The sequence below is a fragment of the Prosopis cineraria genome, unplaced genomic scaffold (assembly GCF_029017545.1).
Source record: "Prosopis cineraria cultivar Desert tree isolate PC_DT_omini unplaced genomic scaffold, ASM2901754v1 PC13, whole genome shotgun sequence".
In the NCBI taxonomy this organism is placed as follows: domain Eukaryota; kingdom Viridiplantae; phylum Streptophyta; class Magnoliopsida; order Fabales; family Fabaceae; genus Prosopis; species Prosopis cineraria.
In genome coordinates, this window is record NW_026555344.1 from 25403785 (window position 1) to 25414880 (window position 11096).

Sequence of the window (11096 nt, forward strand, 5' to 3'; positions counted from 1 at the left end):
GAAAAAAAAATGTAACTTTATATGATGAATATTTCAAACACTCATCATATAAAGTGGAATAAACGACAAGCATTTAAAAACCCGTCAATTATTCTTATTTAAAGTCTGTTTAGTGCCTTTTCATTTCATATTTTCTCTCGCAAGCTCAATGAACTCTCCTCTCCTCTCTTCTCTAGTCTCACACGAAATCACTAGTAAATCCACAAAGTGACTTTATTTCTATAGTCGACCATTATCCCCTACCTCCGTCATGATTCTACCATTGTCCTCGCCATCAGTTGTTGTGCCATATGTTTGCCATTGCATTTCACCCATTTTCTTTCAAGGTGCCTTTTTTTATGTTTTCTACCATTTCTTTCAATGTCCTTTGGCTTTTTTATTGCGGGAATTATTTATTCATTGTTTTGTAGAGTTTTACTAATTGAATTTATTTAGTTAATTTTCTGTGCATATTGTTGCTTGATTTTGGTAATGTGTGTTGTCGAAAATTGATAATATATGATGTGTTCTTGACCTGAGGATAATCATGAGGATGAAAATGAGTGATCAAAATGAATATTCATGATAATTGTATTTTTTATGAATTTTGAACGAATTTTTTGAATAACTTTTAATTTAAATTATATGCCTTTATTTGATTTGGATAGCTTTATCGTTAGAAACTGCATATTAAAATGTACTAGTGTGCTAAATTTTATTACAATTGGAGTTGATTTGAGTTATCAAAATTGACGCATAGTTTCTCTAAAAATTATAGCTATTTTGTTGAGATTTTGACATTTGCTATAATGAATGATATTTTCTTAGCTTAAGATTACTACTATAAGGTATGAGTAACATTGGAATGATGGATAAGACAAAAAACAATGATTGGAATTGATGGTTATGGTATTTTTGTTTCTGTGATTTTTCAAATAATTTTTTTTGAATTGTGTATGGTTGAAAATGTCATTTTGTTAGATTTTGTTGCTATTGAGATTGTATATGATTGAACTTGGTTTATTAATAAGATGTTAGGTTTAAAAAAGAGGGTTTGAGCCGAGGGAATGCTTGCTTTTATAACGTTATGTTGCTAATTTTTTTTTTACATATAGAGTAGTACAAATAAATTCAACCTATTAAGACCAGCAGAAATAAATTCATTAGCTATATAAAGGTTAGGGCAAAGAAAAATGTGCCCATTATAATTAGGAGTTGGAATGATATTAGTCCAATAACAAAGAATTATATTTGGGAGCAACTAGAGGTAAAATACTTTACTCATAATTATTATAATTAATTATAATTAATTGACTAAAAATCTAATTGATTTCCTTGTTTTATAGTCAACATTTGTAATTGATGCTAATTGGATGAAATTTGTCATTCAATAAGCTGGAAAAGCAATATGGACATTTTAGTATTTTGTTGGAACAAAATATATTAAAAAATTGGCCAAGAACATTAGTGTTGAAATTCCTGAATTAATAAGGCCATTAGTTTTATAAGAACAATGTCATGAATTTGTTGCCTAACATTTCAAGGGGCAATTCCAAAGAAGAACTATAACTTTTTATGATCAATATATATAATATTGATATGATTCTATGTGTTTTGCATATAAATTGAGCGATAAAAAGAAAGAGTTACATAAGAAAGATCTATACCCTTACAAGAAAGGGTGAATAAGATATGTAGGAATTGAGTAGCAAATGGTATGTTAATATTTAGGCTATATAATTTTAGTTTATTTTATTGATATATGCAATATTAATGTTCAACTTTATTTAAATGCGTAGATCAAGCGAGAAGATTTAGGAGCAAGTTCTATTTCACGTCATAAACTCTTCATAGAAGCACAAACCAACAAAGAAGGAAATATTGTTGATGAACGTGTTTAGGAACTTGTTGACAAGTGTGTGAGTACATTATTTTTAATGTTGTCAATTTTTCTTATAATCAACTAATGAACTTAACTTTCTCATTATATGTTGCACAGGCTGAGATTGAGAAAAGTGGCCTACCTAATGATTGAGATGTCTAAGGCAAGGCACTAGGTAATCTTGAATATTTCAGTCAGGTTAAGGGGTTATGGCTTTGGTGTCATGAAAAAACAAATATTTAGGACACAGAAGAAGACGAAGTCAACAGAGGATGTAGGCACAAGGGCTGAGATTGCCATACTAAAAGAGGAGCTATCTACGTAATGAGACTTGATTGATGCCTTGCTAAAGGACAAGGAGAGCCGAGAGAGGGAGTTTTATATTAGTCCTAGTAGGGAAAGGTAGTTTCAGTGTAACACAATCCTTTAAAAATCTCCCTGAGGTAAAATATTACTTATTTATTTCACTTATGTTTTACTTTTTTTTATTTTGCATAGCATTAATATAGTATATTACTCATTAACATAGGGTGAGAATATATGTAAATTGTTAGCAAATAGCCCGAATCGTCATGTAGTTGTTATCGGTCGAGTGTTCAATATGCTTGGAGACACATTATGTAATATACCACTCCTTGCATCCTATGTATGAGTTGCTATTCATGTGCCTAAAGATCTCAACTATCTATTACCTATTCCCCTGAGGATATAGGGATTGTAGGAGGCGATGGGTAGCTTTGTTAGATTGCTAGTGTAACCTCTTCTTATATCTGCCAAATATAGGAGAAGATTAACTAAATTACCGCTCATACTTAATCAAAATATAATCAAATATTTCATTTGAAAAGCTTGGGCCCAAGACTCATTTTGTAAAATTATCAAAGTCATAATACATCAGAGTACTACACAGAAGAAGTAAGTCACATACATTCCCAACATGAATTGCATGCATAAAACCACAAATCAAGTTGGAATATGGGCTATATGCCATGATGTGCAATACATGCACCGTGGTATATGGCATAGAGTCACACACCTAGTTCTTATTTGTGTCATGCGTTGCAATGTGCTAGTCTGAACTTTTGCTATCATTTGATAGCAAAAATGAAGAACTTCCAGCGTGCATCATTTTCACATACAACGTTCAATCGGAGTGATTTAAGTGCCCACACAAATATTATTTCATAAGATAACTAATAAGATAGGTTTGGACATGATCTAAGTCTGATCAAAAGTTAGACACTCAGGTGCAAAAAGTTACTTTTTTAAAAAATTTTACTCAACCTAGCACTTTTATCGATCCATTTATCATATTAGACCACCCAAGGCCTTGAAACAAGTCCAAAAAGACCCAATACACCTGATTAACCATAATATATCATATATATCAAAATTTGACTCCTCAACAATCAATTTTCACATTTCATAAATTGGGCATAACTTGCTATAAACTGACATTTAGCCATTTTCACTAAATATCACATCCATCCACATTCATAATATAATCACAGCTTAATCTTAGCTCTAAATTACTCATTTCATCATAATTTTCACACATGAACTAAGATTCACTAAAACTCTAAACATTCACCACAATTTCTACACTTTCAACCAAACACAATTCAAACATGCATGCAATTTCCTATGGAAACTGATTTACATATATACTCAAGCTTTTAGTTCATTATCTAATACTCTGAGTTCATATGGCTTTAACAACTCTAAGTCGGTCCTGACTCTTTTTTCTTGCCTTAATTACTGCTTTGTCTTGTAAAAATATAACCATGAAGGTGAGATAAAAATCTCAATAACAAATAACTCATTATTGCTAACTATCCCATGCAACTATATGGAAGTATAGCATAATATATCATCAAACATTATATATCATCTATTTCATTTCAAATCATCCATATAAATCATCCCATCTCTTTTACCAATTATTTCATCACTTTTGCCACTATAATCATCACTTTTTACACTTTTTCACTCATAGCATGATCGTTACTGATCGAACCTCCAAATCACCCTAACTCTAAACCATAGGCTTGCCTTAGACTAATATATAATCTAATTGGCCTTAAGTTATGCAATGATTCTTATGTTTAGTCCTTTGATCTTATAAATCTCATTTGAGGCAGGAATATATGGTGCACCGAGATATAATATGCTTTCGCTTAATATTATAGATGAAGTGCTACAGTATGGTATGACCAGCCTTACTATTCTCAAGTTTATATATAATATCCTAAATTTCTTTTCTCATGATTAGTTGTTGATCGAGGGTAAAATGGTAATTAGTATAGGATTAGAGATTTGGATGATTACATGATAGTTTGACTTGTTGGGATATTGTATGAATAGATACGAGTAAAAGGAGTACATTTTGGGTTGAATCAAGTGTGTGTGATGAGAATTAATTTTACTGTGCCACACGCCGCAGCTCATACTGCATGCATTGTGGCACATGAACCAAAAAATAACCCTTTAAACATGAAATTTGGGTGTTTTTAGAAGGGAGAATCTAAAAACACATGAAAGGAGAGGAGAGAAAGCTAAGGTCTGCTCGGGAAAGCTATTTCAGAGCAGTTAAAGGTGCTTTTGATTAGTTACTTAGTGGGTAAGCTACGTATAACCCTTCCATTCTACCTAAATTTCTTTAAATATAAGTTATAGAAAAATTAAATTGGTGAAATTTTAGAGGTTTGATTCTTTTCAATGGTAATAAAAAGGTTCTCAAGAGTTAAATTAGAGCTTTGTGACTAGTTTAAAGCTAAATGATAAAGCTTTAAACCTATAGGCTCAATTTGGCCTTAAGAGAGAGAGATTTGAGTGAAATGAGACTAGTTGAGATGATGTAAAGTAGTAACCAAGTAGTAGTGAAAATAAGATGAATAAATGAAAAAGAATACACAGCTAAATATAGCCATAAGTAGTAAATATATATTTTTGGTCAAATTGGACTAAATGACTAAATTGTGCTAATTGTATTCAGATTGACATATTAAGCGTCAGAGTTAAGAAAGGAAGCTTGTGATAAGCTACAATAGTGGTTGAAATTCACAAGTAAACTTTTAGTGACAGAAGAGTTGAGGTAACTAAATAACTTTCTTTGTTTGACTATTTATGGTAACTGTGTGTGAGTATGCTATGTAGTGCATAAAAGTATCTTAAACTAAGTATGTCTTATAGCACTGTGTGAATGTTGCATGAAAATGGCTTTTAAGCAAAGAAATGAGTAAGAAAAATGTGATTTTGTATGGTATGTGGGGGTATATATATATATATGTTATGTGTGAGAAAGTATATAAAGTGGTGATTTAGAACCGATGGGATTTGAGAAGCATAATCATAGGGGCAAGAGTTGTAACATCCCAAGTTGTAATCCCTTGTTTAATTAAATTTAATTAGGGTAATTAAGTAAATTAAAGTGGTGTTTGGCCAGAGAGGTCTAATAATCTTGTTTGATGCTATTTTAGCCCTTATTGTGGGTCCGGTATCGAGACGAACCACTTGGGCATTGAAAGGAGAAGAAAAGGGAAAAGTTGAAGTTGTTGTGCCATACACCGTGGCGTGTAGATCATCTATCATGGTGCACAGCCATCTCTGAACGAGAAAGGACCACCTGTGCCATGCGCCGTGTAACATCTAAAAACTTCAAATCTAGAAAAATTGATTAATTAAGAGATAAATTAGTTAAAATATGATTAATTTATTTAATTATATTTTTGATTGCTAATTAGATTTTTAGGTCATATTTGGCTCTAAATTAAGTTAGGATGAAAGTCAGATCAAGTCAGGAGGCATCGGGGGGAGTAAAATCAACTTGTTTCTTGTTGCATCATAAGCCACGGCTTGCGTGGTGTGCGCTGTAGTGCAGGCACAGTAGGCAACTTAATATTTCACAAATCATCAGAAATTGATAGTTTTTAGGGTAGAAAACCTAGAACACAAAGGGGACAACTTTGGGCACTGCTAGGGCATCATTTTAGGAGGATTTTGAAGACAAATTGAGCCTTTAAACTCTTGAATAAGTTTTCTACCCTTCTCCTCTACCTTTTCATCTCATTTTTGATGAGATTTAGAAGAGCGAGAATTTGGTCTGATTGGATTAAGCTATGAGTCTATGTTTTGAAGGTTTCTACTGACTCTAAAGGTTGATTTAGGTTTATTAATCTTGAATATGTGGTAATATGAAGCTACTTTATTGTTTGGTAAAAGTTGGATCAAGCCCTAACTTGATCATGAGATTTTAAAGTGTGATAATTTGAGATATTGACTTTTATATTGTGATAGAGTTAGAAGGAGCTTAAAGGGATGGTGTGAACAAATTCTAATCTTAACAAACCCCTTTGTTGAGAATATGAGTGAGAAGTGGGAGAATTGGGAGGTTATTGGTAGCTAATAGTGCTTGTGTTAATTGAAAATTAACATATAGTACTTGTTGATGTAGATTGTGGTGTGAGAAGACTTACCTTGAGACAAGAAGAATTTTAGTACCACTGGTAACCCTTTTAGTAACAAAAAAGTTGAGATAACTAGATAATTTGTATTATTTATTACTTTGTATAAGCTATTTTTAAGTTGCTTTTCTATGATTTGTTGAGTATATATGTATAAATTCTTTAAAGGTTAACTATTTTAGAAAATGAGTGGAGTATTAGTTTGTGAAAGTCTATATTTTTAAAGTAAATGGTAAGATTTATTATATTTGTTTGGAATGTTGTTTATGCATGGTCAAGTGGAGATATATAGTGAATTGTGACATATTAAAGGGTGGGAGGTCACCCTAGTGGAGTTAGTGAAAATTAAGTCCATATAGTATTGCTGGCACTTCAAGACGCCAGGTGTAACACTTACTCTCCTTAGTGCCCAAAAATGGGTGCGGTGTTAGAGACTTCTTCTCCTTAGTACCCAAAAGGGTGTGGAGTTGGAGATTATGCTCCTTAGCATCCATGGGATGCAGTATTGGAGTAACAACACCCAAATTACTTGTAATAGGGGGAACCAATAGTCCAGAAGTGGTTTAAGACACCTTGGCCGGGTAGTCCTACCATGGATGGTGAGCTTAGGGACCATACATGTGGTTTGGTTCTGTGAAATAGCCTACCGATGGAGTATTGGAGGACTAGATGGATAGGAATCATGCATGTAACTTGTGGTAATTTTATATATTGTGCTTATTTTACTTGATTTAAGGCTTGTTTATAACTTGGCATGTTAATCAATAATGTAGATTATCTTAGTTACTGAGATTTTTATCTCACCCCGTGGTTATCACTTTACAAGTTCTACTAATGAAACTGAGCCAGGGAGGGAATTGGGTAAGGGCTAGCATACTTGCTACATTCTTATTGTAAAGCCCGATTTCGATTTGAGTCATATACAAAAACATATGTTGCAGGAATGCATATCATTTTGATTGGTTGCACTTGTTTCATATTATGTTGTTTTGTATTTTAGCCTAATATTGTATATGATATGAATATGTGAAAATTATTGTGGTGATAGGCTAAAATGCTATTACAAGTGCAAGGAATATTTTATTTATGTGGTGACAAGTTATATGTAATGTATTATGTGGCAATAGAGGCCCAATGGCATATATGATGTTGATTTGGTATTTTGGCCATATTAGGCAAAAAGAGCCATTGAGTGGTCAAATTTTGTGTTTGGTATGTTTTTGTGTGTTTGAATGCTCACTCAAGTGTATTTTAGTCCATTGGACTTGGTTCAAGCCTTACAATGGGTTAATAGTATAAGTTATGAATTTTGGATACTTGGATGCTCAAAAATCTCTTTAAAAATTAACCTTTGCATCTGAGCATCTAAAATTCTCATATGGTATTGGATCATAATGAAACTTGTACCATTAGTTAGCTTTGTGAATAAGCTTCGTGTGGGCACTTAAATCACTCCAATTAGACATCGGATATGAAAATGGCGCGCGTTCAAAGTTTGTTCAGAAAAGCTGTCATGAGAGCATTGCTATCATGGACACGTGTATTGCGGCACACGGTACAATAAGAAAACTTGGATGGACCACGAGCCGCGGTACATAAACCAAAACACTTAAAAATGACATTTTTAGCCCTATTTTAAAGTGTTTTGCTTCCCAAAACTTTTTTATGCTTTTAATACCTATATAAATCATTAAGTTTGAGCTCAAACTATCAATTTAAAGGGTTTTTATGGGATCCTAAATATTCCACAATTATTTTTAAAAGATTATTATTTTTAACCCTTGTATAGATAATGTAAACTTAGGAGCGATCCTTGCTCTTAATTATAATTGTTTGTTGTAATAATATGGTGAATTTTGGTAATGTCAAGGTGGACATTACACACCGCAGCATCCGTCGTGATGCATGGTTATTTTCTGCACTTTATTAGACGCGAATTGAGATAGAAAAAGAAAGAAGAGAAAAGAGAGAAAGGAGAGACGCATTTAAGCTCTGCTAGGGTTTGCTTGGGGACCACTTTAAGAGTATTTTGAAGGCTATAAACACCCAAGATAAGTATCATAATTATTAATCTCCCTTTTTCTTCCACATTTATGAGTTTATGGTTATGGTTTGATAGTGGAAGTGGAATTTCGGTCTATATAGTTTATGGGTCTGAATTTGTTGACTTAAATAGAGTTAATAGGGGTAGATTAGAATATTTAAACTAAGGTATGATGAGTTTTGGTATTTTGGGTTGTTGGGCACCATAAATACTCAAAAATCTCATTTATTATGGGTAGTTGGAAGTTTGTGATGCCATTAATGGGGATTTAATGGCTCATTAATACTATTGGGAGCTAAAGGTAATTATTAAACTCAATGGTTAGGCTCCACCTCTTGTAAGATAAAGGTTGGGCAATTTAGAAGTAGAAATTGAGGGTTTCAAATGGTTGAGTTCGTTATGTTGATAGAATCCAATTGATTACTTGTAGTTTTGGCTCTTGAATACTTATGGGAGTGAAAATTCAAGCTTTAAGGCTAGTTAATTGAGGGGTAGACCTTTAATCTCTTAAAGGTTTAAGGTAATCCCGGGAAAACTCTACTTTGGGTAGTTATTTGTTAATTGATTGTTATTTGATAGTTGAATGTGAATTGTAAATGTTTACATGCATGGAATGGGTCGTTTAGGTAAAAACTATATGTATATTTCATTGAGTGTATGAACAAAACTAATTTGACTTGAAAATGCAAAGCTAAGGGGATTTTGACAATGAACATGCTATTGTTCTTGAAAAATGAATGTTTATCAATGAGAAATGAATTTTGAGAAGAAGATAAGAATACATACTTGGGTAGCGTAAAGTCATGAGCCCAACATGATTGTTGTAATAGTGAGTATATGAAAGTGAAAAGTGAGAACAAGTGAGTATGGTTTATGGCATGATCAATGGCGGGAGTTCGCCTAAGGATTTAGGAGTAGAGAAAATCCATATGGTAATTAGGCTACCCTCTGGTGCACGAGGGCTATAGCCTTATCCCATTATTTATTAAGGGACTGTCCCATAGTTTGTCAAGGGACTAGAACCTAGCTATCTCCTCCGGTTCAATGAGGAGAATAGCCTAGGGTATGAGACACCCTAGGGATTCGAGAATGGGGGAAGCCGTGGTCCGAGAATGAGTTCTGTGATCTTTGACTGGGTCATACCTCACAATTGGTAAGCTTGAGTAGTCCAATCACACGGACAGAGCCTTAATCTATGTGATACCCACAGTTTTAGTCTGCGAAAATAAGGAGGATATAAGATTGGTTGATCATTGCTTAAGTAAATACATAATGCATCACACATGTTAAGTGGTGGAGAATCGCCAGAGTATAGATCATGTCATATATCTGAGAATATGGTGACAATGAACCTAGTTATGTGAATAATGGAGCTATAGAGTAATAAATGTTAGGTTGTAGTATATGTGTACTTGTTTTACATATTTGATCTCTCGATACATGTATTTGTTTTATAATTGATATATAACTGTATAGGGTAGGTTTAACCTTGGTTACTGAGTAACTAGACTCACCCTTCTTATTTAATACTTTTCAGGCTCTAGCTTTGCTGTTGAGAGGGAGAAGACTAAAGAGGTGGGGAATTAGTACATTCCATCTTGTATGCCTCTAGTTTTGATGTATTTGTGTAATAGCATATAAATTGCCAATTTTAGGATGCATATTCCCATAGTTGCACTATTTTGGTTTGGAAATGTTAAAAATTATATTTTGAGCCCTTAGCTTATGCGTATGTGGAAATATATGTGTTTATAGGGCTAAAATACTAGTGCAAGTATAAAAAAGAAGATTTGAACATGTTTTGAATGCTTGAGTACAATGCAATGCTAATTTACCTCCCCTTTTATTTTTGTTAAATTGGGGTTGAGGAGTGAATTTTTGTTATAATACTACTTTGATGCTTGTGACATGTTGTACCAATAGTCCTAGGTCCATTGGACATGGTTCAGGTGTTAGGAAAGGCTTTTGGCACTTGTTGAGGGTTTTAGACACCCATTTTTGTGTAAAAGTATTAGAAAGTGGTTAAAATGTGTTTAGGTGTTCAACTTCCTAGTGTGATGTGTTTTAGAAGTAAAACCCGTGCCATTATCTAGTATAAGAGAAGAGCTTTTTGTAGACACTCAGATCACGTCATTCAGAAGTCAGATGAAGAATCGGGGCGAGTCAAAAGTTCCCTAATTCTGTTATCATATTGACAGCAGAACCAATGCAAAATTCATGCAACACACCGTGGCGCATGGCGCTTGAGCCATGGAATATGGCATAGAGAGTAATATGCCGTGGTGCAGAGTACGTTCACCATGGCACTCTGCTCTGTTTTTCAGCACATAATTTATTCTTCACTGTTTTCTTCTTCTTTCACTCCTCTGAGGTATCCCATGCTTTCAAAATTTATTTTTCCTCTGAAATAAAAGATTTTATCGATGTTAACTTGTTTCTATTTAGAAAGCTTAGGATCCCTTATTTTTGAATTAAAAGCTTGGTAATTACTCTTTGAAGACAATCCTCGATTACCATAAGCTTTATTTATTAAGCGTGGTTAGTGGAGTGAGGATATTATAAACTTGGTATTAGTTTCTCTGGTTCTAAGAATTGGTCTGTGGATTTTGTGATTAAGTTGTTCAAATTTGTTGTGCATTGCATATAGAGAATTGACAATATCTTATTACACTTATTATTTCCCTCACCGAGCTAGTGCTAACTCTCTTTTTCCTTTTTAGGATTGCTT